We start from the raw sequence: 24,281 nt of genomic DNA, 5'->3' as shown, positions 1-24,281 counted from the left end.
AAGCAGGACTTTCCTGCAATTCCAGCTCTGGGCTGGTTCGAGTCATGCCAGTTCCAGATCCAGGCACTAGAACTGAAAGCAGGGAGCCTGCCTCTCCTGTGTTCTCAATGACCCCCCTCCCCACGAGGCCCAGGGAGTTGGAGGAGAAAAGCTGCCTGAATTGAATGCAGAGGGGACAAGAGCCAGACCTAGGTGATGGGGAGGAGAGTAGATTGGAACAAGGAAACTGGGGTAGGGGGAGAAGGAGCCAGTGGGGACTGGAAAAATGGGTGAGAGCCGGTGGTGACTGAAGGGCAGTGGAGGGACAGGACAGAAAGAGAGACAGATCAGACAAGAGAGTCACAAAGAGGATTAGCTGGGAAGAAGATTGGGGACAAGCAGCTGGAAGGGAGTGAGATGAGGTTTACAGACCCCACACAAAGGCTAAGGGAGTGATGGAGCAGTTCTGGGGCAAGAGGGCTCTGCCCCCCGAGCAGCTGCAGAGCATGCGCCAAATGGAGGAACTGCTTAAAAAGGGACTGACCGTCAAGCAGGGGGAAAATGCTCTTCACAAAAAAGAAGACTGGAAAAAAAGAATGGAACCGGTCTCTCTATACAGAAAAATACAGCTAGTTCAAAATTGTACATGCTTAGGAGTTATGTTCAACAACAAACGAACTTGAAAGGGTCATATAGATAATATCAAGACTAAACGTAAAGAAAGGATGAATCTGTTTAAAAGCATTGTTGGGAACTTCGGATGCAGATAAGAACAAGTTCCTGATGCTCTATAAAGCATTAATAAGACCAGGAATATATTATGGAAGCCAAGCGCTCAATTCAGCTTCTAAACCATCACTTAAAAAATTAGAACCAGTCCAAGCCCAAGTTCTGTGAATTGCACATGGTGCGAGTGGTACAACTCTGTTGTGTGTGCTGCAGTTAGCAACTGGAGGAATGCCTATGAATTTAAGGGTGAAATTGATAGCTTTAACCTTTTCAGCTAAGTTTAATGGAAATAGTGAAGGTAGGAAAAAAGAAAAGGAGTACTTGTGGCACCTTAGAGACTAACCAATTTATTTGAGCATAAGCTTTCGTGAGAAGTGAGCTGTAGCTCACAAAAGCTCATGCTCAAATAAATTGGTTAGTCTCTAAGGTGCCACAAGTACTCCTTTTCTTTTTGCGAATACAGACTAACACGGCTGTTACTCTGAAACCAGTGAAGATAGGAGTACTAAACAAATATACAAGGACTGTTGGGAATTAAGTAGACAAGAATTAAATGGACGCCACAGACTCCCACAAGATAACAGGGTCAAAAGATGGGTAAAAGACTTGGGTGAAAAGGAAGGACTGGAAGAAATTAAAACATTTAGTAATCAGAAATCAAACTGTAGCTGTATGGTTGTCTCTCCAGCAGTGGATTTGGAGTTGTATGATAAAATAAAAGCAAGAGCAGGACCATCAAATATGACAACTAAAATGTATGAGTTTATACATCACAAATGAGGCCAACATTGCCAAATCTATATTGACAGCTCTAGAGATGATAACACAAGTAGACTCAGAATGGCCTTTTGTATCCCTGAATTTGGAATTAAGAGATCTATGAAACTGTCCAATTTTGTGGCCATTATGAGTGTGGAGTTGGTGGGCATACTGTTGGCACTGACCTGGATAAAGGATGTATGTCCAACTTTGACTGCTATCCTATCGGACCCTTTATCACGCATAATGGTGATTTGAAAGGGAGCCTCAGAAAGCAGGAATGACTTAATCAATGGAATATTGTTCTTAACTCTGAAAATAGTACAATTAGGTATACCTGTAGTAATGTGGATCCTGGCACATGTCAAGTTACTGGGCAATGAAATGGCAGATAAAGCAGTGAAAAATGCCTTTCAAAATGAGGAGGTTGATATAAAGAACGCTCTGAGTAAACAGGACTTCAAAAGTTTGGTTAAGAGAGAATTTAAGAAGGAATGGCAAGAACCATGGACCAAAGAGGAAAAAAAGGCAAAGGTTCCATGAAATCTATCCAAAACGTGAGGTTAATGGTACACTTAATAACTATGATAGAAGAAGAGAAGTAACTATATTTAGAGTACTAACAGGTCACTGTGATCTGAATGGTAATTAATATTTACTAAACAACAGTGCCACCCAGAGGATTCAGAGGGCCTGGGGCAAAGCAATTTCGGGGGCCCCTTCCATAAAAAGAAAGTTAGTTTTGCCGCCCCAAGTGGCGAAGGAAAAAAAAAGAAAAACCCAAGTCGTGCCGCCGAAGAAAGAAGAGGACAGGAGGACCCACCGCCGAATTGCCGCAGAAGACTGAAGCGGAGCGATTGAGCTGCCGCCGAAGTGCCGCCGAAATTGCCCCCGCCCTGTCTGCCCCACTTGCCCTCCCCCGGGCAGCCCTGCTAAACAAGCACAAAGATGGGTTGTGCAACACATTCAAAGTCCAAGAAACAGCTAAGCATTTGCTGTGGCAATGAAGGAAGAATTACACAGATAGATTCTTTATGAAGAACTGAGCTGCCTCAAGGTGAAAGCATGTAGTCTGAAAGGATTGGTGAGAGCACCAGGAAAGCAGGGTAGCATTAAAAAAGGCATTACTTTGCTCTTTTAAGGATACAGAGCTGGGTGAGAGGATATAGATTTTTGCTTATGCAAAAACTGCGGTAGGTGGCAGTCACAGCCTCACATGCTGAGGCTGCTGCACAATAAAACAACAAGAAAAGAAAGAAAGAGGCAGGGGGAGGGTGAAGAAGAAGCTTTGTAGGGAGGAAGCCAGTTTACAGCTTCTGAGACAGAGGGAGCCACAGGAGAAGGGTCGGGACAGTGGGTAAGACCTGACCGGGAGCCTGACCCTACTGGATACTGAGAAGTGAACTGGGAAGTACCCATTTGACTATCCGAACTGTTGGGCCTGATTGGGAACTCTCTGCTGGCTTTGGGGAGAGAGAGTGGGGAGGTAGAAAGTGGCCCAGGACAGGCTGGTCTGGCATGTCAGCAAAAGGGGATTGAGACACTCCTCCCTCGCCCCTTCCCCCTGGGTTGGGACCTGTGGAGCGGGAGGACCATCCCGCTACCTTTTTCTCCCCCACCTCTGGCTGAGAGAACGTGGGGGGCACCTAACTTGGCCTCTAGGTAAGGCCATCTCAGGATTCTGGGGGACTGTTGAGCCTTGGCCTGCCCACCAGGTCTGCTGGCCCCCAAGTGAAGCTTGCTACAGGGAGGAAATGGCTGGGCAAGGAGACTGGGATGAGAAGCCTGAGAAAGGAGGAGCCGGGGGGAAAAGAGACAGGAATTCACTTTGCTCCAGAGTCTGGAATTAAACCCAAGATTCCTGAGACTCACCATTCCTCTGCTGTCAGCAAATGTCTGTGAACCCCACAAGCAAAGTATCTTATCCCCCACTAGTGCTGGTCCACATACAGATGACAACCTACTACTGCTTTAAGTTAATTCATTAGCTCTGTCTGGTGACTATAAATGTTCCAATCCTGCTGGGATATTCAAGGGAGATAGGGACTCATCTCTCACTGAAAGTCAATGGGACTTAGCCATATACAGTACTTCCCATAGGTTTCTTTGAGAACTCCAACTGGTAGTACTAGTAAAATATGTACAGTCATAGAAATACCTAGTATATAATTAGTAAGTGCTTTTTATCAAGGAAGAGTGCATATAATATGCAGTCTGATTTTACAAGTCCTTCACATGCAAAACTTACATTGAAATCAGTCTGCATTTCACATTCAAATGGTCTGCAGGATCAGCCCCTACTTTTAGAGGCTATCTCACGTCTGTTTAAATTAAAGCAGGCCACCTGACATCCAGGGCTACCCATACTTTCCCCCCATAATTCAAGCACTGGTCAGGCCTTGTCCTCGCTTGATGGGTTATGGGCGAGAGGGCGGAACGTATGGTCTTAAGTCAAGTTAGCTAGTGTGAGATAAAATCCTAGTAAGAACAAAGCTGTTGGTAGTTTTCACAAAAGTTAGCAGGTCAGTCTAACTTGTCCTGCTAATTACAGACTGCCTTGCCTTCATTAAGATTTTATCTCCTGGTAGCTAACTCAAGTTAAGAACACAACTTTTTGCCCCCCCTCCCCACTCGACAAGACATCAGTGTTGTTTCAAGGAATAGGTTGTTAACTAGGCACTGGTAAGTAACTTATTTTAAAAACTCAACAGTTGTCGATCTAAAGAATGTAAAGGTTTGAAATACTTACTGCCATCTTAGTGATGTTCAAACATTTCTGATGCATTATTTAAACTTAGCCAGCAACGACAGTGCCATTTAAATGACAGTGGAAATTGACAACAGTCATATCAAAGTCTGAACTGAAATACAAGCATAACAGGTCCTGTAATTGAACTGGGTGGTAGACTGACAAGACAGACCTCCTGTTAAAGATCCCTACATATCCGTTAGTGAGGCCAGCACAAAAAAAGTCATACAAATAATGTTGTTTGCAGTGTTGTTGTATCCATGTTGGTCCCAAGGTATGAAACAAGGTGGGTGAAGTAATATCTTTTATTGGATCAGCCTCTGTTGGTGAAAGATAAAAGCTTTCAAGCTTACACAGAGCTCTTCTTGAGGACCTGAAGGTGGTCACCCACCTCCTCTCTACTATAAATCACTTTGCAGTTGAGTTGAAATGCTGTGGAGCATTAATAGACCACAGAGTGAATTTTACAAGGAAAACATTTTCATATTCTACCTGGACAGTCAGTCTAAAGTGTGATGTATCAACATGCAGCAATAAAGCAAGGATAATTACATAGATAACATTCAGTGTTATTTGTTTTGCTTATATTATGTTGCCACTAGCAAACTTTATATGGCTTAACATTAGAACAGGCTACAATTAAGAGTTTTTTTCATATTTAGAAATACGCCTCTTTTGTTGCACATCAATGGCTCCTAAAGAGAAAAATCAATAATTTCATAAAACATCAAATAGCTTTTGGTGTTTTGCCATTTTAAAAGACACTTTGTTAACTCTATTTATTCAATAAACTAGGATAAAAATTCTGCCCCTTAGCTCGTTTGTGTTTAGAATTTAGATGACTATTACTTTGGACAATTAAACAAATAAGCACAAAGTGTAAACTGAAAGAAAAATATGAAAATCAGCCCTGCAATATCTCTAGCAGTCAAAGTTCAATGGTGATTAAAAATAAAACTCTTCAAGAGAGCCCATGGGAATATATCAATGAACAAATTACATAGTGACAGCATCAGAACTGCCATTAATGGGAGTTGGGTCAAATCTCATGTTAGTTCCAGACTTTTTTAATGCTTATTTTTAAAAAAAATAAGCTAGAACCATGCCACCGAAAATGTTCATCTTTAGGTTTTGACACAAACTGACTAAGTAATTAAATCTATAGTTAAGTAAGGCTAACCTCTGACAAGCACAGCATGGACCCAGCCCTGCTCCCATTAAGGTCAATGAAGATATTGACACTGACTTTGGACCAGCAGCAATGGTCCTCCTGCTTCCAAATGAAAAATCCCAGCTCAGCCCAATAAACCAATGACCCAATAAAGCAGCCTTAAAGTTAGCTGGATTGGTCAGCTGTGGATTCCTGCAGCATAGTGGAATCCCCAGTCTGTACAGAACTGATGTAGTCTCCAATACAGGGGGTATGCTAAGGTCATGCCAAAGAAGGAGGCATGGCTAGAGTGTGCTACACTCCACGAATTCCCCAAATGTTTCAACAATAGCTCAAAGGCCATTGAGGCATCCATCATTTAGAGCACCCGTGAAGCTGCTCTAACTTATGCCAGTGACTTAACTAACACCTATCATTCAGCCACCTTTGCCCCCCACCTTCAGTCCTGCACCAGAATATCGCTGGTCGTCATGAGGAACAGGGGCCTGGAAGATTTGCTATTGGCTTCAAAGGAGCAGGCACAGGCTATTTATCTATGTACTCTATCAATATCAGGTCCCTACATGATATCAAGTATCAGTCAGGGGTGGGCAAACTACTGCCTGCGGGCCGGATCCGGCCCATCAGGGCTTTGGATCCGATCCGTGGGATTGCCACCCCCGTGGCGCCGTGGGCCCCATGCCGCTCCAGGAAGCAGCCGGCACCACGTCCCTGCGGCCCCTGGGGGGGGGGCTGAGGGCTCTGTGCACTGCCCTTGCCTGCAGGCACCGCCCCCCCCACTCCCGCAGCTCCCATTGGCCAGGAACAGGGTACCGCTGCCAACGAGAGATTCAGGGGAGGTACCCACAGGCGAGGGCAACAAGTGGAGCCCACTTCTCTCTCACCCCTCCCCCTCCCGAGGCCTCAGGGATGTGGTGCCGGCCGCCTCCCGGAGCGGCGCGGGGCCAGGGCAGGCAGGCAGGCATGACTATTATTCTGTGGCTGCATATGAGATAAAGAAAAGGTTCTTTGCCTCCACTACATCATCCGCAAAGTCTTCATTAGCAGATTTTTTTTTATTTACTTTTTTGGTGTTTTAGGGTAGTGAACAGATTGCTTAAGCAGAGCTACCTTCAGTCAAGTCCCTCCTGTAGTGAGCAATTTCCTGATGTGCAATGAGTGATGCAATTAAAGTGGTGGCACATCACTAATCAACTAGATGCATCTTTTCTAAATAATGCTGAGACACCTTGTCTGATCTTGTTGTCTGGCCACTGTGACAAGTATAAGTCATACACGTCCTTTGCATTTTCTGGGCAGAACAGTCTGAGATTTATGGTACTTTCTTTTTACTGCATAATTTGATTCATATCACAAATTGTGAAGACTGCATCCCAATTTTGTTCATGAACATATATCAAGTGCAGTAAGATTTAAATCTTGCATCACTTGGGATTAATATAAACAAGAATTTGCAAGACTGATACATCTGTGCAAACGGCTGCCATTTGTGCAGCTGCACAGCTTTCCATAGCACAAATGCAAATTGTGGGATTTAAACCGTGTGCACCCAACACCACAAAAATCAATTACCTTCTGACAAAGGACACTGAAATCTTCACTGAAACCAAGGGCCAGATTTCAAAACTGGCCACCAAAACTGCTCCTGCAAATGCCACCTGTAGATGTGCATCTAACTCGGAAATTAGATTCCAAAATACCTCATTTAGATGTGCAAAATTACAGGCCAGGAATGAAAATTTAGCAGGAGATCTGTCGAATAATGCAAGTTCTCTCCCATATTGGCCAGTCTCTTGAACAATTATTCATCTATGTCTAAAAAACAACATTAAGTCTTACCTCCATATTGTCTGTCAATAGAAATTCAGCATGGAACTTTCAAACCATGAAACAACAAGAAAAGCTTGACTTCTTTTTATGGTTTAGTGTTTCTCCTTTTGTCTTGTCATAGACCGGGAATGATGTTCCTGGAAATGGAGGGTTCATTTCTACCTTTAATCATCCACAGAAGCCAATTATTGTGTATACACCCATATCATTATCATCATCTCTTAAATATATAGTATTTCAGTCATCTTACAGTGACATACCTCTGACAAAGTCATTAAAACAAACAGGGCCGATAGAGGTTTAGGTTTAGGGTTTATAGGAATGTATTAAAGCAGGCTGTGTCCCAGGAAAAAGCAACCTTGACAAGCCAGCCTCAACTTATCCTGTTTGTACTTTCAGTTTTTGCCTTTGCTTATTTTGCTCAATTAAGGATTAGGCTCATCTTCTGAATTTAAAGCTGAGTAAAGCAAAGGCCAGATGGCCTATGGAACTGATAACGAAGCATTGATCATACCAAGTCTAGATGCACCTGCTCAAATTTAGCTCACACTTGGTGTCACTGAAAGTTGCCATATGATGACTGATGTCTTCGTGGGGTCAAGTTGCAGTGGGAGAGGTTTAGGTTGGATATTTGGAAAAACTTTTTCACTGAAGCACTGGAATGGGTTACCTAGGGAGGTGGTGGAATCTCCTTCCTTAGAGGTTTTTAAGGTCAGGCTTGACAAAGCCCTAGTTGGGATGATTTAGTTGGGAATTGGTCCTGCTTTGAGCAGGGAGTTGCACTTGATGACCTCCTGAGGTCCTTTCCAACCCTGATATTCTATGATAAGTCTGGGGCTTTCCAAACCTTAAATTGTTTTGCAACATATCTGAGGCGGAAAAATAAACTTCTTCCACACTGTAAGAGTTGCAGGGGTTTCACATTTAACTTCATGGCATTGGACCCTTTTTTTTTTTTTTTTTATCCTTCACCAACTGGTGTCACCTGACTTATCACCACTGAAAAGTTAAAAATTTGGTACAAAAGAAGGCAGGTGTCTGTGCTCCATATCACTTAAGGCCGTTTTTACTTTGTATATCATGTATCAGTTTGTCTACCCCCTTTCAAAGGTCACCAGTCTTCTCTACGTGGAATAGACCAGAAACATACAGGTAAGTTCTGTGATCCCAGAACAGGACTTTTAAAGGTGAACTGCAAAGTAAGAACAAAATTAAGTTGGTTTTGCCCTTTATGATGTATAAAGATGGCATTATAAATATTTTTCTGCCTTTTAAAAAATATTTGAAATATCCGGAGCTTGCTTCCTTTCCTTTGATGGAGAAACTTACCAAGATCTTTAAAAGACCTGAATAGTGATGTTCACATGGCTTCCTTTAGTTGTCTCCAGACTGGCTTACCGTATGTACAATGTGGTCTGTGTGTGATTACACCTCCAGATCATCCAGAAACTACAGTTACAGCAGAACAGAGCTGCTTGATTGATTAACAGCACAGTCTCATGAGACAAAGTGACATCTATGCCCCATGTTTTGCACATCTTTCTGAACCATTTACAGGTAAATTTAAGAAGTTGTTTTTAACTTATAAAGTTCTAAATGAATTAAGTCTTGAGTTCCTCAGAAACTTTCTTCTTCTGCTATACCTCAGCATTTGAGATCAGTTTGAGGTGCTCAAGCTAGAAACCCTCTGGATTGGGACCAGAAAGTGTTCAGCCCCCTACAAGTTGCTGAACATGTTGGCCTCAATCCAGCGGAGCACATAAGCATATAGTTAACAGAAAGTCCAACTGATACTTACCATATACGTTTGGTTAGCGATACAGGGATAATAGGTTTTAAAGGTTGCATGGGGGGTATTTTAATATTCCTATTCTGGTATAAGCGCTAAAAGTATCAATAAGGAAAATAATTTAAGGAACTGTATATCAAGATTTCCTCGGGGAAATCCAAAAAATAAAAACAACATTGTGTTAATTAAAACATATGCCTTCTATATGTAAGTCATGACAGGTGTATGGACCATAGCATTTCAGGTGTGACAATATCAGCCACCTGAGTTTAACAGACTATCACTGATACTGGGCATTGCTATACAGAAAACTTTTTAGACTATTAATAAAATTGCAGCTTCAAAATACATTTTAGCAAAAGAAAATTCATCAGGCTATAGCAATTAATTATCCCCAAAAGTGGCCACTTGTTCCCACTATCACTCAGACTGAGAAAGGATAATCAGATCATTAGGAAACTCCAAAAGGAATCCGGATGGAATAAAACAAGAGACTACCTGTTTTTGCCTTAACAATGGAAACTACTATCTTATATTTAATTTTTCTTTTCTTTGAAGTTCGTTGAGCAACAAAATAACTCCACAATCCGTGATCACTTCTGTATTTAAAATATTTATTATGATGATGATGATGATGATGATGATGATGTTTACACAGCATTGTACCCCATGGAAGGGGTGGGGAAAGACTAAATATATTAGTGATAAGGTATAAATCAGCCAAATTTTGAGGTTACTAAACTAACCTGCAAATTAACTGTATGGATCAAGACTATGCTAGAATCAGCCCCTTCCTCCACAAACGACTTGAGATCTGCATGGGATTTTTCTGTTTTTACAAAATCAAATCAGACAAGAGGAAATTAACACACACATCCTGTATTAACCACACCCCGAAGCAGCTCTGGTTAATACCCCTTAAGTCTGAAATCCCTGAACTGTGAATAGAAGTTACTGCACACTTTACAAAAACTTGTATTAAATAAGTTATGCCTTTTTGTGTTAAATCAGTATCAAAGCAGGTAAAGGCATCTCATAGTTCAAAGGGGAAAAAGAAGAAGGGAAAAAATACCATTAGCCAGGAAGAAGCAAACCAAGGTTATTTTCCTGTGACATCTCAGGGGTACTGTTTACCCATATCTTGTCAATTACAATACGTTTGTTTGGGGTGAGGTTTTCAGCTAGCGATTGCTCTCAAATCACAAATGCTGCAATTGCCTATTTGCAGATAACCCCCCTTTTCCACAACCCTGAGCGAAAGCAAGAGGCTGTCTATGCCTCTGTGCATGCGTTACCTTGCCAGGCTCGGGTCCCAGCGCTCATCCCATCCCACTGGATCTGTATTCAGATGTAGTCGTTGTCGACGTCCCTGCAAATGTACCAGAGAATCACATAGAGAATTAACACAATGACAAAGAGAAAGAGAGCCACGAAGACGGCCTGGGCCGCGGGAGACACCAGTGACCGCATCTCCCCAGGCGGGGGAGAAGAGCGGCAGCGTGGTGGAGCCGATGAAGCGATGTGCCCAGAACATCGCTGCTGGGAAAGAAGGGACCAGAGTCCTGGGAGCAAACTTACATGGACCCCAGGAGAGCGCTGGGCTTCCACCGGCGCATGCGCGACGCCCACCCTCCTCCTTGGAGTGACTGGGCCTGCTTGCAGTCCAACACTGGGGAGGGGTGGGGGGGGGGTTACAGGGACCTGCTAGCCCTGGGAACCCCCAGCTCCATGTGCCACTAGACCTAGACGTCCCCATAGTCTGGTGGTTTCTCCCCATTGGTCACACTCAGTTGTCTGGGTTCAGATAGGGCACCTCAGACCCTTGGGGTCTGCAAAACAACAGATCTGTATTTGCTGCCTGCTGCTCTGGGGTTTCTAGCCTCACCTGAATGCAGCAGCACAAGACAAATGAGAAACACACCCACCCCTTCGGAAAGCCTGTTGCGTTTGTCTGGATGCCCTCTTGTAGGTCCTGCTGCTTTCCTGACAGGGTCCGCATGCTTGATCCTGTTCTCAGCTCAGGCTGCAGTTTCCCAGCTGCAGAGTCTGGCTTTGTTGATGCTGACCGAGACCCCAGTGGCATTTTACAAGTGGGGGAATGTCAGCAAACATGTTTGTCAGCTATGAAAGCAGCTGCTGACTCCAAATGGAAAGGGGGGGGGGAGGGAAGGAGGCGGAAATCAGCTGATCAATCAATGGCATCTAATTTTCTGTATGTTTATTTTGGGAACGTTTACCTAGGGGGGTTGGGGTTTTTTTAGGTCCTTTTTAGAATAATGCTGTGACCAGGTTCATTGCCCTAAAGGTGAAGATCTTTAGGAACATGCAGGTTGGGCTAGACAGGATAAGATCTATGTGCTTCAGAGATGGCTCCTTTTTAGCATATTTTTTTGCATCTCGTGATTTCTTTTCTAACTCTGTCCCTTGGGGAAACTATTTCACCTCATGGGCAGTCAGCCAAACATCCTGACTGTGAAAGAAGTATCTCCTTGATTTACTCTGTCAGCCTTTCATGAATATTCTTAGGTTCAGAGCGCTGTTTTACTGGACTTTTAAATTATGAACAATTCTCGAGTTAAGATCATTTCTTGTTAATTTTATTTTGGCTTTGTTTTATGGTAGTATCTGTGGGCATTATCCTCAACCAGCCTCTGCTGCTTGGTTGCTTTATGTCTTGCAATAGCTCTTTTCCTGTCATTTAGTCTTGCCCAATTACATTGTGCACGATTGTTCTCTTTTCTAAACAAGTTACACAAGCCTTCGGGAAACCACCATGCAAATCAAGACTGTAGCATTTCAAGTGACGTTTTGAGACCTTTCTTTTCAGATCAAAAATGGATGGAACACTTCTGGCAATTCTTTGAGTGCCTTAGGAAAGGAGTGAGCTATCCTATCCAAAGATGCTGTCTGTCCTGTTAATAACCTACACCCTGCCCCTTTCCCAGCCATGTGAGTGCTAAGATTCTCTTTCTGTTGTTGCTATTTGTCTTCCAATTTCCTTTCCTATTTATTTTTCTCATATTATGGTAAATTTTTTCCCTCTCTTTTTCCTCACTCTTCTTCTGCCTTGTGTGGTTGCCAATGCTTTCTGACACCCACTTTAACTTTTCCTTGTCTCTTGTCTTCCATCACTGCTGTTTGCAATTTCTCCATCCTTGCCTTGCACCTGCTTCTTTCTCTCTAGTTCCCCATCCTTGCATGTCCACCCCATCTCATCAGAGCTGAATGTGTACCGCAGAAAGCCGGGCTTCCTGATGTGTGGTTGGGCATCTTGGCAGCCGCACAAATGCATGCCAACAATAGAGACAAAGAAACATGAATAGCACCTGCAATTTTCCAGCACCTCTGCAGATGGTATGACATCTTTCAGGAAATCCACAGGAGTGGATGAATGATTTCAAGTGCTACATACTCCTGTAGCACTCAGTAAAAACAACATAAATCATAATAATGCATATTGTCAGATATAAATATGGGTCTAGATCAGTGGTTCTCAACCTGTTTACCATTGTGGGCCACATATACAGCTCTCTCTGTGTTATGTGAGCCGTATCCAAACAATATATATACACTACCTGTGACTTCCTCAGGGCCATACATGGACCGCAGCTGTGTGCTGATTGTGTCACAAACGGCCCACTGGTGGGGGGTTCAGCATCACTAGTCTAGATCCTTAGTTGCTGTTAATTGGCCTAGTCCCATTTATTTAAATTGCCTTAGCTCCATTAACAGCACCTGAAGAACTTGCACATGTACTTTATCTCCCATCCTTTTAAAGAAACTACAATCTAAAATTATTGGTGTTTTTTTTCTTACTAGCATCCACTTGTGGTGCAATATTGGTTAGCTAAAAGCTACAGGTAGCACTTATACATGGGCGGCTGGTGACCTGGCCGTTGGGAGAGGCTAGCCCCTGGCCCCTCCCCTTACGCCTGAGACCCCGCCCCTCCCTATCCCCCAAAGGAGCCCAGAGCACCCCCACCATGACCCCCTGCGCCAGACGGCACAGCCACAGCGCCCCCAGCCCTGGTACACCGGATAGCCAGGCAGAACGGACATAGCACCCGCATCCTGGTGCATCGGGCAGCACGACTGCAGCACCTTCAGACCCAGAGCACCTGGCGGCTGGGCAGTGCGGCCTGAGTGCGAGGCGGGCAGCGTGGCCCCAGTGCCAGCAGCCCCGAGTCCCTGAGGCAGGCTGGTCAGCCCCTACCAGCCTGGGCCAGGGCAGAGCGCCGGGAACTGCAGAAGGGGGCCTAGGGGCAGAGCGTGCACAGGGCCACGCCAGGCTGTTTGGGAAGGAACAGCCTCCCCCAGCCTATGATATCCACCGCTGCCCATACGCTCATAAATTTTTAACGCTAAAATGGAACATTAGATCATCAGTTACTCCTGTATTGACCCAATAACTTGTCTGACTAAGAGCATGTTTTCCAGAAAGGCATCCAGTCTTGACTTGAAGATGGAGAATCCACAACATCCCAAGATAGTTTGTGCCAGTGGTTAATCATCTTCACTGTTAAAATGTTGTGCCTTATTTCTAATTTGAGTTTGTCTGGTTTTAACTTCTAGCCATTGATTTGTTATGCCTTTCTCCATTAGGTTAAAACACCCTTTAGTACCTCATATTTTCTGCTCATGAAGGTACTTATACATCTTCTTTGTAATATGCTAGAAGAGATTAAACTCTTTCAGTCTCTCACTGTCAGGCATTTTTTCCAGCTCTTGGATCATCTTTTGCACTCTTCACTGTCCCCACTCCAATTTTTCAACATTCTTTTAAAAATGTAAACACCAGAACTGGACAAGATATTCCAGTATTGGTCAGACCAATATATACAGAGGAATAAATCACTATCCTACTCACTGCTCCCATGTTTATAATACATCCAAGAATCACATTAGCCCGTTTAGCCACAGCATTGCACTGCAAGTTCATGTTCAGTTGTTGACCCCTGGATCCTTTTCAGAATTGTGGCTTTCTAGAATATGGTCCCCACAAGCAGCCATACATTCTTTGGTCATAGAGGTATATAACCTTGCATTTGGCTTCATTAAAATGTGTTTTGTTTTAATTGGCCCAGCTTAGCAGGAAAACCAAGTCACTCTCTCTGAGTGTCCTATCCTCAGTATTATTTAATGTGGATGAAGGAAGTGTATGAAATAAATTCCTTTACATCAAATAAGCAAAAATAAAACAAATAATAAATAGGAACATCAAAATATTAAAAATTGAACTTAAATACAAAAGGTGACATTAACCTTAGTTTTCCTTTTAAATACTCCAGTATGAGGAAATGTCAAAGTTATAGTTTTCATAGTGATCTTCGCCACATTTCACTTACACATTCAAGCTACCTCTCCTTTAAGTTATTTGTGAATATCTCAGAGAATTTGGACCATTGTACGTCAAGGGATACACTGAATCCAAAATAGTCTATGGGTTTGATAATGCATTTCTTAGGCAAGTGTGAATCCCATTGTCTCAATGAAATGAAGAGAGGCTAGCCAACATGGCAAGTTAAGGCTGCTATGAGAACTTGGGGTGAAATCCTGTCCTCACTGTAGTCAGTGGGAGTTTTGCCAGACGTCAGCGGAGCCACAATTCATTTTTGTATTTCCTGACTTTTGAATTACTTAAATTACAACATCAACGTTACATTGATGTAAATTTTTGGATTTAATTGTCCTGGGCTGACTTCAGTAGGACCTGCTAGGAGCTTAGTGCTTTTGAAATTCAGGCCACTTATTTAGTGTCCAAATACAGATACAGGAGACTAGCTTTAGGCATCCAGGTTTGAAGATATTGGTCAGACTCTTGACTTATTTCATTGTGTATTTCCATTGTTTCTTAGTTGAAAAAAATCTGCAATTTTGGGACTGCACAGTGAAAGAGCAATGTAAAACCACACCCATGTAACGAGGTAACATCAATACTGTGTATTTACATTAGATCATTGTTCCATAAATAACATGCAAATCTGGACTCAGTAGACATTTCATATTGTATATATGCAAAAACTGATTCCAAGAATAAGAACGGTCAATACTGAGTCATGGTCCATCTAGCCTAGTACCCTGTCTACCGACAGTGGCCAGTGCCAGGTGCTCCAGAGGGAGTGAACAGAACAGGTAATCATCAAGTAATCCATCCCCTGCTGCTCATTCCCAGCTTCTGACAACATAACTGATTGATAAACAATTGATTTTTTCCCCAAACTGGGCTGGCAATAACTTCTAAGGACTAATCACCTGGAAAGCTTCTACTTTTTAAAGTTTAGTCATGGCCCCTTCCCCGAAAACAGCTTAATCTTTTTTACAGCAGAAAACTTAAATAAATACATAATAGCTATTCTAACTATTCTACATCTTGGTTACTTTTCTTTTACATTCATTACTACTCTTTAAAAAAAACCCACCATTATAAAGACATTTTCCCCCCCAAACACCCATTTTTAAAAGTAATGTCAAAATTAATTTGGATTATGTTACTTATACTTAAACTGCTTTTTCGCTTTGGAAAAGTGAGTTATTTCTAATAAGGAAACATTGGCCTGTACTGACCTGTTGCCTGATTCAATGCAACCATCATTTTTCACACACATCTCTGGGGATATCACTCTCTAAACATCAGACTAGCATGTGTGGCAGAAAATCAGAATGCTACTGCGATCTCCCTTGTAAATCCTCTACAATTCCTCTTTTGGAATAGCAGGACACAAGCTGTCTTTCCTAAATGGATTAGTCGCCTGTATTTACCATCCAGTTTAAGCTGTAACAACAGATCACACTTCCATAATTATTTAATAGGTGGTTGGATCTAAATTTTATCTGGTAAGAAACATCAATCATATGAAGAAGTGGCACTCAGCCAACTGAGCAAAATAAAGAGAGAAATGTCTAACAACTGGCTGTGTGTGTTTGTGCGTCTGTGTGTGCGCTTGTGCACCCAGGAGTTTTGTAACTAATCTGTTTTTTAAGTTGTTTCAAGCATGGCCAATTTTTCCCACACAGCATCATATTAATTGTTTCACAATTGCAAAGTTCTTTAGCAGAAAGTAACATTAGAATTAGAACAGAATTAATTCATTTATAAATTGTTAAAGCAGGTTGTTTCCTAGAAATGCAAGGATGCGTTTGCTAGTTTGCTACTATTATTTAATTGTAGCTTTTAAAATGATATTGTCCACAGACTGCTCATTATGAAAACATGGCTACATCTTGAGAAAAACATAATAATGTAAAATCCTTCATAAATAACAATTATTTTGAGCCTCTGAACATACCCTGAATTTTTGTCTCACACATACAGTGCTTTTGTTATCAGTAATCTATTCATGGCCCAGGCAAAACAAACAAACAATTGGTTTATGGAAGTGGAAAATCAAGTCACATTTGTGAAGGGTGCAGAGTCTAGACAAGATTCCCAATGATACTATATTTATCTGTTTTGTCATTTTCCTTGTAGATCATATAAAAGGATAATGCTAGCTCAAGGTTTTGTCATTTCACTCCACGTAGTGTAGACCCTTCTGATACTATACATGATACAGTGTGACAGCCAAAACACAGGGCTGAACACCTTTTTAAGAATCCTGGATAGTGAAGAAATTTTATAAATTAGGGGAGGGGTGTGTGTGTGGGAGGAGGGGGGAATGTAGCAATGCAGGACTTTGATCTACAAAGCTTTGGCTATCCTCAGCAAGCCCTCAAGGATGGTATAAAATCCCTTCATGCTGATTCAACAGCGAAAAGGTCATTAGCAGGTACAGATGATCTCACCCACCACGCACTAAGATTCAACCATGTTCCATTTCTCACGAGTATGAGTCTTTGTCCTTTCATGTATAATAAAACTAAAATGAGGTAACACATTATCTCTCCAAGAGCAAAAAACACTGAAGGTAAATTACAGTAGCAGAACCTTTTGTTTGGAAAAGGATCCTAACCTCCCACTGAAAGTCTCTTTTTCAGGAAAGAATTACTGTGAACAATCTTTTAAATGTTCTCAGCTTTCACAATTAAAATGTTCTTCATTATCTGAAAAGACACAATTATAAGCAAAAATTTGCACAATAGGGGCTATGATATATTCTGATTAGAAAGATAAATCATTACTTTTTCAAAGAGGAACTATTTAGAGAAACATTAGGGCCCAGTCAAGCCATTCAGCATTCAGGCACAAAATACTTAAGAAAGTTCAGGAGTTAATTTTAGAGGGACAATGTCAACTTAAAAATCACATGCCAGATCCTCATCTGGCATCAATCAGTGTAGCTCCATTGAAGTCCATAGTGGTAGACATCAACTGAGCATCTGGCCCCACATTTATTTCTGGCAGCTACTATTGTTACAAGTAACACCTAGATCCTGGTTCTGCAAAGACATATGCATAACTTTCAACATATGCTGTCATAAACATACAGCTAAGGGTAGCATAAAATCCCTCCTTTACCTGTAAGGAGTTAAGAAGCTCAAATAACCTGGTTGGCACCTGACCAAAAGGACCAATAAGGGAAGAAGATCCTTTCAAATCTGTGGGGGAGGTTTTTTGTTTGTGTTTTCTTTGTTGTTCTCTCCAGGACAAAGAGAGACCAGGGCAGAAAAAAAAAACCTCTCCTAAACCCTACCTGAAATAAGCATCTAGATTACAAAAATTGTAAGTAAAGCAAGGAAATGCATTAGATTATCTTTTGATTTAGCTTGTGAATTTTCCCTATGCTAAGAGGGAGGTTTATTCCTGTTCTTTGTAACTTTAAAGTTTTGCCTAGAGGGGAATCCTCTGTGTTTTAAATCTTATTACCCTGTAAAATTATCTTCCATCCTGATTTTACAGAGGTGCTTCTTTTACTTTTTCTTTATAATAAAGTTCTGTTTTTAAAAACCTCATTGGTTTTTAGACTCCTAAAGAACATAAGAACGGCCATACTGGGTCAGACCAAAGGTCCATCCAGCCCAGTATCCTGTCTACCAACAGTGGCCAATGCCAGGTGCCCCAAAGGGAGAGAACTTAACAGGTAATGATCTAGTGATCTCTCTCCTGCCATCCATCTCCACCCTCTGACAAACAGAGGCTAGGGACGCCATTCCTTACCCATCCTGGCTAATAGCCATTAATGGACTTAACCTCCATGAATTTATCCAGTTCTCTTTTAAACCCTGTTATAGTCCTAGCCTTCACAACCTCCTCAGGCAAGGAGTTCCACAGGTTGACTGTGCGCTGAGTGAAGAACTTCCTTTTATTTGTTTTAAACCTGCTACCCATTCATTTCATTTGGTGGCCCCTGTTTCTTATATTAGGGGAACAAGTAAATAACTTTTCCTTATTCACTCTCTCCACACAACTCATGATTTTATATACCTCTATCATATCCCCCCTTAGTCTCCCGAGGGTCTGGTCTGTGCTCACCTTGTCTACCTATTTGGTTGGTATATTATTCTCAAGCCTCCCCAGGAAAGGGGGTAAAGGGCTTGGGGGGATATTTTGAGGAAACAGGAACTCCAAGTGGTCCTTTTCCTGAATCTTTGTCTAACTCACTTGGTGGTGGTAGCAATCCCGTCCAAGGACAACGAAGAATTTGTGCCTTGGGAAAGTTTTTAACCTAAGCTGGTAGAAATAAGCTTAGGGGGTCTTTCATGCGGGTCCCCACATCTGTACCCTAGAGTTCAGAGTGGGGAGGGAACCCTGACATATGCATAGTCTTATTGCCTCTAATGAGGCCACTCAAATGAGTTAACATGAGTACATGCTGTGTTTGTAGGACTGGGGAGGTCAGACTAGATCATGATGGTCCCTTCTGGCCCTAGAGTCTATGAATGAACCTCCATCCTATTCCACTTGTGTGGGTCTTTGCCCTGGAACTGAGACACAGTAAATATGGAACCCCATGATGCCATTTTTACAGGAGTCTTTTTCAGAGTAGAGTCACGTTATAAATTCAGCTGCAGGAAGTTTAACATTGGCTTTGCAGTCTTCCATCATCTCCTCTTGACCAAGTTTACTAAAAATTAAACTTTTGACTACATGGACAAAGGCTGTGTGGGTAAACACTGGCCCTGCCCCATAAATCCCTAAAAGATAATACAACGTAACTGCATGTTTGTTTGATTTTTTAAGATTGTGTAGCAATTCCTCACCTACCATAAGTTGCCTTCTGCTTCAACAGGAGTCCCCACTTGTGAATCACCTTGTAGGGTTGGGACTTTAGGGGTCTAGTTATGCCTTAGTTCGAAGTTTTTAGTAATTCAGTGTTATCTTACCTCACGAAGCTATACATTCCTCCATTAGCAACAAAGTAGTTTCAATTGCATATTTGATTTATAGTAAGAGTCTAAACTTTTCCTACAAAATATGGTCTCAGTCCACAAACAGCTCACTGCAGGATAGGGGTTTATGACACTTTTGTCCTTACAACTGTGGGATTTAATGGGGTTTGGATTTTTATTCCAGAAAGAATGAGTGATCAAATGTACTAAAAAGCCACAATTACTGTCTTGTAACAAGCTGCTTATTACCTTCAAACTGTCCCAAGAGCACTAGGTAATGGTATAAAAATTCATTTTACCTGATAGCTCACATTCAATTTGAAGAAAATTTATATAACTACTTTCAACGCTGCATCATAGCCCACAGGGACTGAACACAACATGAGGAGACTGGAAAGACTTATTATGGGGGGGGGGGGGGGGAAGGAAAATAAGGTAAACTGAAGGGCCATGTGGGATTTAGGATTACAGTACAGATGGGAAAGTAAAATGTAATTCTCATAGAATCAGTACAATGTGCAAGATGATCTGGGGATTGGTACTGAATGCTCTTCAAATTAAATTATAAAATCTTATCAATTACCTAAGTCTTGTCTATTAAAATGACCTCTGGACTTTTTGCCATGTCTGATAAAAAGCATTATTCTACAACATTGTCTCCTCCTTCCATTAGTCTACAATTTTGTCTCCACTGCATTTTACACAGCAAAACATTCCACAATCCATCAGTGGGGCAAAGACCCTTACTTTTTTAAGTAATACAACCAAGTTATGGAATTTTTAAAATTTATGTTTTTGTTTTTAATACAAGTTATTTATAAAGATCAAAGCCGATTATACATCCCTTTTAAAAGCTTCAGGCCCCCAATGCAATATTTTTACAATGACCTTAAGGGTCTTCATAACTGGAAAGCCAACAATATTTTTAAACATGAACCCCATATTCCCTTCAGATATTAAAGGGAGGGGGAAGATGACACTACAAAAATCATATGGTATTTCTAATCATGCAGCTTAGCTACCTTGAGAAGGGCTGATCTGATGGCACTGGTGCAAGGGAATACGGTCTTCAAACCTCCCATAGATCTGAGATCAGAAGGGAAAAAAATATATGGTGAAAAATTCCCTTTACATCCATGCTCCCCAGGCCTGGCATCAGAGCTGTCTCAGTTGCTGTGCTGCCACAGTGTTCCCATCTGCCACCAGTATTCCAGCTCCCTGAACACTAGTTGGGAGGAAGGTCGTGCGTAGGGAGCAGCATTAACTTCCAAAGGATATTCCAGCTCAGATTATGTCATTCTAAGAGGAAAACATGCTTGATGGAGCAGCCATTCCCTTATTCCACTCCACACCCCAAACCCCTATCTCAGCTCAGTTAGTCAGCAGAAGGGCTACTGATGACGTTATAGTCTGAGACAGGATGCTGGTATTTCACAGCCTTCTCTTCTCCACACTGCCCCTCCTCTCCATTGCGAGGCAGCATAGTCCAGTGAAAAGAGCACCAGACTGAGACCAGAGTTCTGTTTTTCCTCTGCCGGTGACTTGCTGTGTGACATTAAGAGCTAGTCTACGCTAGAATCACTACAGCAGTGCAGCTGCGCCAATGCAGCTGTGCTGCTGTAGGGCTGCTACTGCAGATACTCTCTGCCGATGGGAGAGAGCTTTCCAGTCAGCATAATAAATCCGCCTCTGTGAGACACGGTTGTGACATTCTGTATCTTGGGAGAGCACCCAGTAACCCCCCATATTCCTCATCTGTATATAATTGTGACATTACATATAAAGCATGCCTTGTAAGGTATCAGGAGAAAGGTTATGATCTGCTGAAAGTCATTTCTCTATCCATATATGTATATCACTAATGCATATGAAGTTAGGAGAATTGTGTTGAAAGGCTGACAGTAAAATACGCTGTAAATTGGGGAATCAGCCAGATGATATCTCCCCAGAGGCAACAGCAAGGAAAGTAACCAACACCTGGCCGGGGTGTTAAACAACCCATCAACAACCATTGTCCAGCAAGGGAGCTATAATTCATTGATTCACCTGCATGAGGCCACATCAGGGGAATTGCTCAACTTTGCTTGGAGACTCAGCAATGTCCCCAAACATGCTTGGACTTGTGCTCCCCAAGCACCTGGGACTAAGGTTATGAAACAGAAACAGTGGCCACATGCTGTGCCTTTCCTCCTGCCCCCCACCTATGCTGCAAGCAACAAAGACACAGAGAAGACTGAAGACGCCAACAGAGGAGACCGGCCCAAATTTAACGGACAAATCTGTATATTAAGGACCGCAATATCCAGTGGGGTGAAAAAAAACTGCTTAGTCTAGTTGTTGCCCAGTCTAATAGGGTTGACAGTTTAGATTGAGTGCTTATATTTTATTTCTTTTGGTAACTAAGTCTGACATTTTGCCTATCACTTAATATCTATGTTTTGTAGTCAATACATTTGTTTTACTGTTTATCTTTACCAGTGAGTTTGTATGAAGTGTTTGGCAAATCTGCTCAGGTTTTGCAAAGGCTGGTGTATAGCCACTTTCCATTGATGAAGTACTGACCTAATTAATAAATCTGCACTGCCCATCTTGAGCAGTGCAAGATGGTATACTCCTGAGATACAGTGCGGGGAGCTGGGGGGGGTGGGGGGTTGGCTCTGGTGCCTTAGCTCCACATGCGGTTGTGCTGAGTGATTACATGGGTTTGCTGCTGGTCACCAGCAAGGGGTTGTGAGACAGCCCAGGCTGGAGAGAGTTTAGGGGGCACAGTGGTCCCACAGTCCCAGACTGCACCCCAGGGATCCTGTCACAGCGGTAGTTATGTTGGTGGGAGAAGGTCTGCTTACCCCACTGGTAATTAAGTTGGTGTAACTTACATCCATCAGGAGGATGGCTTTTTCACACCCCTGAGTAACATAAGTTATACCGACAAAGGCTAGTGTGTACAAGCCCTAAGTAAGCCACTTCTCTGTTCCTCAGTTTCTCCATCTGTAAAAATCAAGATAATATTTACCCACCTTTGTAAAATACTTTGCGATCTATGGGGGAAAGTGCTAAATATATGCCAAGAATGATTATTACCATGGTGCTGCTTCCCTCTGCACTTTACAGCAGTGGTTTTCAATCTGGGGTCCGCAGACTATATCTAAGGATTCCGCAAAAGGTTGTTGTTACCATTGAACAGTGGTTTTCAACCTCAGGGCCGCAGACTATGTCTAAGATTTCCAAAGGGGTCAACATCTCCATTTGAAACTTTTTAGGGGTCCTCAAATGCAACAAGGTTGAAAACCACTGCTTTAGAACAAGGAGATCCACAAAGTTCACAGCAGCAGGCTCCCTGTTTTGATGAAACTAAAAATAGAAAGAAAAATGTCAGCTTTCATTTATTAAGTATAAACACATTTCTAATAGGCTTTTCCCTTGGGCACAGCCCTGACAACATAAAATGGATGTAAACCATTCACTAGGTTTGAAAGGAACAAGCCACTGGGCCTCACGTCTGCATCTGGAGGCTTGGGGAATTAAAATATTTTACAAACACAAACTTCTTTTGTAAAATGATTCAGTTATAACTGCAGAGTATCCAAAGAATTAACCTTGCTGGCAGTCCCCAAAATCCTTAGGCCAGACCTGTGCCTAGGGATGTAAGAGTGGACAGAAAACTATTACATTGCATCAATGGGGCAAGCAAAGTATTGTTTTGCAGGCTGCCTTAACATGCTAAAGCTAGCTCTGTGTGGATTGGAATATGGGCCACGAAAGCTAGCATATTTCATATAAAGCTGAGAGTGGTAAAGAGTTTACATTTATTAGTGTTTTACTTTAATGTAAGTTTAGTCAGTTCAATGGAACAAAGGTCAATATCACCACCTGTCAAGGTAAAAGCATACTGAAGACGCAGCTAGTGTGCTCTTTCTGAAAAGTGAAAGGCCTAGAAGTAGACCCAAGTTACCACCTACAGATCATCAGTATTCAGGAACAATGGTTAGTTAGAATATTAGACTATATTAAGTCAAACAAGAACAAGGGAAAGACAGGAGCAGAAGGGCATAAAGGAGATTCTGTTCAGAATATTTTGGTTTTAAAGTTAAACTAACCCGGCTCACAAAATGCCTTTCATATGCCAGGTTTCAGAGTAGCAGCCGTGTTAGTCTGTATTCGCAAAAAGAAAAGGAGTACTTGTGGCACCTTAGAGACTAACCAATTTATTTGAGCATGAGCTTTCATGAGCTACAGCATCCGATGCATCCGATGAAGTGAGCTGTAGCTCACGAAAGCTCATGCTCAGATAAATTGGTTAGTCTCTAAGGTGCCACAAGTCCTCCTTTTCTTTTTTCATATACCAGATGTGCTTTCCAAAGTATCCTGAATGTCCACAAATCTGGGCTCTTCCGGACAAATCAGCAAAGCGAATTCCAAAGCCACGGTCTATTTACCCCAGGAATGCTCAGTTTCCTGTCCCTAATTGTTTAAATCTGGGGACTATTCGCAAGAGCATCCCAACTCCTTCTAGGAACCAGGATTGCAGAGAGACGACCTCTGGGTTGGCCCCTCGGCATCTCATCACTACAAAGCCACACACTCAAGAATCACCGTCTTGCCACCACCGCGCCCTCTCCTCAGGGCGCTGGCCCAGCCATGGCGGGGCGAGAGCAGCCGGCCAGGCCAAAGGGCGCCCACCTCTCCTGTGTCGTCCCAAGCCTGGCCCTGGAGCCTGCGAGCAGCCGCCAGGGCTCAGCCACCACTGGAGCCTTCCCGGGGTAACGCCAGGGCGGGAGCTGCTTCCCGCTGGGGCTGGGTCACGAGTATCCAAAGGCTGCGGCACCTCCCACAGCCCGCGGGACGGGGCTAGGCTCCAGCCAAAGGCATGGCGGGAAGTCGGGCTTTGGAAAGCCTAGGAGGTGGGCGGGGCCTAAGAGCGCTGCTCAGCAACGGGGGGCGGGGCAAGCAGAAAGAATCATAGACTCAACCACTTCCACCACGGCAAGATTTAAGTTCCTTTCCCTCAA

The 24,281-nt window shown here is 42.7% G+C and overlaps 1 protein-coding gene across 5 annotated transcripts in view; it reads right to left on the bottom strand.

Moving 5' to 3' along the window:
* IDS (iduronate 2-sulfatase) overlaps positions 1 to 24,156 on the bottom strand; it is a 46,343-nt gene extending 22,187 nt beyond the window's left edge. The window contains exons 1-5 of one of the 5 annotated variants that reach the window (XM_074962620.1): positions 23,953 to 24,156; positions 20,295 to 20,358; positions 10,302 to 10,375; positions 9,753 to 9,835; positions 7,227 to 7,354 (exon numbers count right to left, since the gene is read on the bottom strand). The gene's annotated coding sequence lies outside the window, so the exon portion shown is untranslated. Of the gene's footprint in view, positions 1 to 7,226; positions 7,355 to 9,752; positions 9,836 to 10,301; positions 10,376 to 10,931; positions 10,951 to 20,294; positions 20,359 to 23,952 lie in introns of those variants that run through there. The other 4 variants (XM_074962619.1, XM_074962623.1, XM_074962621.1 and 1 more) reach the window with 4 other exon arrangements.
* Positions 24,157 to 24,281: the final 125 nt, after the last annotated feature.

Source organism: Natator depressus, chromosome 9 (assembly GCF_965152275.1).
Source record: "Natator depressus isolate rNatDep1 chromosome 9, rNatDep2.hap1, whole genome shotgun sequence".
In the NCBI taxonomy this organism is placed as follows: domain Eukaryota; kingdom Metazoa; phylum Chordata; order Testudines; family Cheloniidae; genus Natator; species Natator depressus.
Note: the sequence above shows the minus strand (reverse complement) of the source record. Positions and strands in the feature narration are given on the sequence as shown.